The sequence below is a fragment of the Melanostigma gelatinosum genome (assembly GCF_949748355.1).
Source record: "Melanostigma gelatinosum genome assembly, chromosome: 1".
NCBI classification, from domain to species: domain Eukaryota; kingdom Metazoa; phylum Chordata; class Actinopteri; order Perciformes; family Zoarcidae; genus Melanostigma; species Melanostigma gelatinosum.
This window is the reverse complement of record NC_136634.1, coordinates 29,803,302-29,809,301: the sequence shown is the minus strand read 5'-3', so window position 1 is coordinate 29,809,301 and position 6,000 is coordinate 29,803,302.

Here is a 6,000-nt window from a genome sequence, read left to right as displayed (position 1 = left end):
CCAGTCTCGCGTCAAACCTGCACCCACAGGATGATGAAACAAAGATGCTAAATGGGATGCTCCTCTGGCTTGTTGCACTACAGCAGCTGCTGGAGGAGTACTGCTGGTGGAGTGCAGCCTCATTGTAGGAACTAGACTGATTTAAGTCGCGTTTAAGTAGTCAAGATAATTGAGTGTGCATGCTATTCTTAAGCAGCAGTCCACTGAGGACGATGTGGACCACTGTGATTGGAGAAATCCAATTCAATAAGTTTGTGCATCTGGGTGGAGCCAAATTACCGTAATCGTAGATGTAGACATCCTAGTAATGTAAATTGGGAAGGTTGGGGATTCTACAGTGTTTAACATAATTAAACCACGGGCACAATACATTCAGTTTGTGAGAACAGTAGGTTATTAAAATGATATACATATATATATATATACATACACACACACACACACACACACACACACACACACACACACACACACACACACACACATACATACATACATATATATATATATATATATATATATATATATATACATACATATACACACACATATATACATACACACACACATATATACATACACACACACACACACACACACACACACACACCTATACACACACACACATATATACACACACACACACACACACACACACACACACACACACACACACACATACATACACACACACACACACACACCTATACACACACACACACATATATACACACACACACACACACACACACACACACACACATACATACACACACACACACACACCTATACACACACACACACACACACACATATATACACACACACACACATATACACACACACACACACTGCAAACTGCAGCCGATTAGTATTGTGGAAGATGTCGGTCTGAGGAACGTTCTCAAGGTGCGTTCACGTTTGGTGTGAACGCACCTTTAGGATCGCAACGAATGACGGCACATATGAGCCTCAAGACGCATCCTCACAAGAAGAATACACGAGTTGTATGAAAAGGAGAGGACTACATAAGCGTGCACCAGCTGTTGCTCTCACTGGAGACGACTGGACATCGCTGGGTCACCATCATCACCTCGGAGTTACAGCATTATATTGATGAACAGTAGAGCTGCATTCACATGCTCCGACTGTCATGAAAACAGAAGATAGACATTTTGCTGAAACATGCACGGAACATTTTATTCATGTTGCACAGCAGTGGAACGTTTCACATAAAGTCACACACTGAGCACAGATGGTGAAGCGATAGAACTGCTGCTGTGTAAAGGGAATACTGCTGTTAAAAAGCACCTGATTTGTTTAAAGTGTTCGCAAACCAAATGTTATTTTTGTTCATATAGCAGTACTTTCAAAATAAACGTACGCAATACTGTCACGCCCGAGGGGCAGATTGGAGACCTGTAGATTGGAGACATATGTATGGAGTATGTATGTTAATCGTTGCCCAGCACTAATTTATATATATATATATGCTTATTTTCAGGTTCATACTTCTGTTCTGGGTTTCTACTAGAACATGCTTTTAATGTTCAAAAAACACTATTTCTCATACTGCCTGTATTAATATACCTGTATTCACCTTCGGTCTGAAACGCTCCATTTTAACGCCCTTCCTAAAAATGGCCAGTCTGCTCTCCTTGTTTTGCAAAAATAATATGGTGCACCTTTTCAGAGGAAGTTCTCAAGTCACGGGTGGAGAGAATGGGCCGGTGAAATATCTGGAAGAGTAGATGTGGAAGGGGATCAATAAAGCTTTATCTAATCTTGCATTTATCTGTCTATCCATCTGTCAAATCTATCTATCCTTTCATTTTTTTGTGATTAGCTCCCATGTTTGTGTATTGACCATTTCCACAGCTGGTAGATGCAGGAGCAGCAGAGCTGTTACTAATAACATTAACAACGATCTCGTTCCATTGAGGTGAGCCAGCATGCACTATAATAGTTGTTCTGATGAGACTTACAATGTAATATGTTTGAGAGAGGGTGCAGAAAATTTCATATGAACGCATACGGATGAGTGTGTGTTTTAATAGAATAAACCACTATTCATACTTCATATAATGCAGCTGGGTCTGCCATTGTTGTGACAAGTGGGTTTTTTTTTTACACCATCAGAGTTTCAGCTGGAGATAGAATTCTATTTAAAACTCAGAACGCTCTCTGAAGCGGTCGTAACCTGCTTTTAAAGAAATACCACTTCAAAAGCAGAACCAACGTGATTATTTATTTTTTTAAACGGTAGATAAAACTAATTTAACACCCTATTATGCGGGTCACCCATTTTTAGTCTATTACCTGCAAGCCTGGTATTTATTGGCTTAACTTCCATTACACAGACTCAGAGAGGCTTTGGAAGCATTAAATAGATGAGTTCTTTCTTGAAACCTTCCCCTAAATGGGATGCCCAATGGTGCTATTTTTGACCCGTGACTGACTTGATATCATGGAAAAAGCCTGCTACAGCAGTGGTTTTTGTATTTGCTACACAGCCTGAGAGGTAACTACTCTTTGGTGGAAATGCCACAAACATCTGTGTCATTATTGGACTGATGCAAAACCACTTTTGACTGCAGAATGCGACAGTGGATCTAAACACAAAGGGTGCAGCGTACAGGAAGAACACTTGAGTTAAAACAAAGGGACTCAATGAACAGAAAATGTACTACTCACACCCTCTCATCACTCGCAGCAGTCTGCCTCTTCCACAGAAATACAGTTAGACTCTCTGAATGTCACCATTGTAGGAACCATTTGACACACTGCCAAGATTATTTTATTAGGTTGAAGTGAAAAATGAAGTAAAAAAAATTAAAGTATCTGAAAAGGTAGAATACTGTTCAAAATACGTGAACAGTAATGATGAAGATGATAAAGGACCCACATCTGCAACACAAATCAAGTTGGTTTCTTGGCATGAAAATCTCAATAAGTAACTAAACTTTTGGTCTCACATGAACATCATTCCCCTGGGTAAAAGTCTGGTGTTTGTTTGATCCATCCACAACCCAAACGACCCGCTCTTAGAGGACTTGGACTTCTTCATACTATGTCCAATTTTCTGTGTCTAATGACTTGGATGGGTTTACATTGGTGTTCCCGGTGTGTCTCACAGAAGCTTAAAAGTGCCTTGTGAGTCAGTATCTAGACTCCAGCCTAGTCCACTTGCAAGGCTAGATTTTGACACAAACATGCAAGATGCGGGCATGAAACTTTACAGGTGTATAATAGAGATCAAGATGAAGGTTGAGATGGGTGTGATCCAGGCGGCAACCTTTGGTTCTGTAAAGTGAAGCCAATGTAGAAATGTTTTAAACTTGCCTTCTCTCTACTTGTCATTACGGGGCGGCTCCTCTGATTGCAAAAATAAGTTCGATTGTATAGAAGTCCTCCTCCGCGAATCGCCACCTTAATGTGGTGGAGGAGTTTGAGTGGCTCAGTGATCCTGGGAGCTATGTTGTCCGGGGCAGTAGACCCTGGTAGGGTCTCCCAAGGCAAACAGGTCTCAGGGGAGAGCCCAGACTAAGAGCGGTTCAAATAACCCTGATGATCAGCAGCCCACGGTCTTCAGCCACCTCGCCCGGACCAGGTAAACCGGGGCACCCTCCTGGCACCAGACCCAGGAGGGGAGCTCGTCGGCGAGCGTCTGGTGGCCGGGCCCGGTCGGGCTCAGCCCGAAAAACAACATGAAGCAGCCAACCTGTGGAACCACCACCCGCAGGGACAAGCATCGGGGTCGGGTGCAATGCAGACCGGGTGGCGGGTCAGGCCGGAGGCTAGATATAGTTGGACTCACCTCCACACACAGCACTGGCTCTGGAACCAAGCTCCTGGAGACGGGTTGAACTTTGTCCTTTTCCGGAGTTGCCCAAGGTGAGAGGCGCCGGGCAGGAGTGGGGATACTCACAAGCCCCCGGCTGAGTGCCGCTGTGTTGGAGTTCTCCCCGGAGAACGAGAGGGTGACCTCCACATGCCTACGGGTTGCGGGGAGCAAGGCTCTGACTGTGGTTTGTGCTTATGCACCAAACAGCAGTTCGGAGTATCCGCCTTCTTGGAGTCGGTGGGAGGGGTCCTGGAAAGGGCGTCGCCTGCCGACTCCATATTCCTCCTGGGGGGTTTCAATGCTCGCGTGGGCAATGACGGAGAAACCTGGCGGGGGGTGATTGGGAGGAATGGCTTGCCCGATCTGAACCAGAGTTGTGTCTCGTTATTGGACTTCTGTGCTTGCCACGGTTTGGCCATAACGAACACCATGTTCAAACATAAGGTGGCTCATAAGTGTACCTGGTACCAGAACACCTTAGGCCGGAGATCTATGATCGACTTTGTAATCGTATCATCTGATCTGCGGCCTTATGTCTTGGACACTCAGGTGAAGAGAGGAGCAGAGCTGTCAACTGATCACCACCTGGTGGTGTGTTGGATCAGATGGCGGGGGAACCGGTTGGAAAGACCCGGCAAGCCCAAACATATAGTGAGTGTGAACTGGGAACATCTGGCGGAGGCCCGGCTGCTGGAAAGGAGGCTCCGACAGTTTGTCGAACCTCAGATTCAAGCGGAGCAGTGCGGATTCCGTCCCGGCCGTGGAACAGTGGACCAGCTCTTTACCCTCGCAAGACTACTGGAGGGGCTCTGGGAGTTTGCCCAACCAGTCTACATGTGCTTTGTGAACTTGGAGAAGGCTTTCGACCGGGTCCCTCTGGGGTTCTTGTGGGGGGTGATGCGGGAGTATGAGGTGTCGGACCCGTTATAACGGGCGATCCGGTCTCTGTACAACTGCAGTAGGAGCTGTGTCCGCATTCTCTGCAATAAGTCAGACACATTCCCGGTGGGTGTTGGCCTCCGTCAGGGCTGCCCTTTGTCACCGGTCCTGTTCGTGATTTTCATGGACAGGATATCTAGGCGCAGCCGGGGGGTGGAGAACATCAGGTTCGGCGGTCTTTCGGTCGCCTCTCTGCTGTTTGCAGATGATGTGGTCCTGTTGGCCTCCTCGCATCGTGACCTCCAGCATTCACTGGGGTGGTTTGCAGCAGAGTGTGAAGCGGCGGGGATGAGAGTTAGCACCTCCAAATCTGAGGCCATGGTGCTCTGCCGGAAACCGGTGGATTGCTCCCTCCAGGTGGGGATGGAGTGCCTATGCAAGCGAAGGAGTTCAAGTATCTCGGGGTTTTGTTCACGAGTGAGGGTAAGATGGAGCGGGAGATCGACAGGCGGATCGGTGCGGCTGCAGCAGTAAAGCAGGCGCTGCACCGGACCGTCTTGGTGAAGAGGGAGCTGAGCCGGAAGGCAAAGCTCTCAATTTACCACTCGGTCTACGTTCCTACCCTCACCTACCTAATATCACTTTTATTATTACTCACATTACTGTTTCATATTACCGATACCATTAATGCACATTATTGACCTGCTTCTTCACCAGAGTATCTGTGCTTTCTCGCCTCACAGGTTCCTGTGTATCCTGGTTATACCTGGACCAGGTCTTGCCTCCTGCCGTGGTTCTGTCATACATTGAATGTGTTGTAATTCTGTTATCTTGTTCTACACACGACATCGATTGCACTTCTGTCCATCATGGGAGAGGGATCCCTCCTCTATTGCTCTCCCACAGGTCTCTTCCTATCCCATTAAAGGGTTTGTTGGGGAGAGTTGTTCCTGTTCCGATGTGAGGGTTCCGGGACAAGAGGATGTCAAATGTGTACATATTGTAAAGCCGTCTGAGGCAAATTTGTGATTTTGGACTATACAAAAATAAATTGAATTGAATAGAAATAAATTGAATTGAACCTATGTTCATGAACTCTGGGTCGTGACTGAAAGGACAAGGTCGCTTAGATAGGGTAAGGAGCTCGGTCATCAGGAGGGAACTTGGGAGTCGAGCCGCTACTCCTTCGAGTCGAAAGGAATCAGCTGAGGTGGTTCGGGCTGAATCAGGATTCCTCCTGGACGCCTCCCACTGGAGGTTTTCCAGGCACGTCCAAC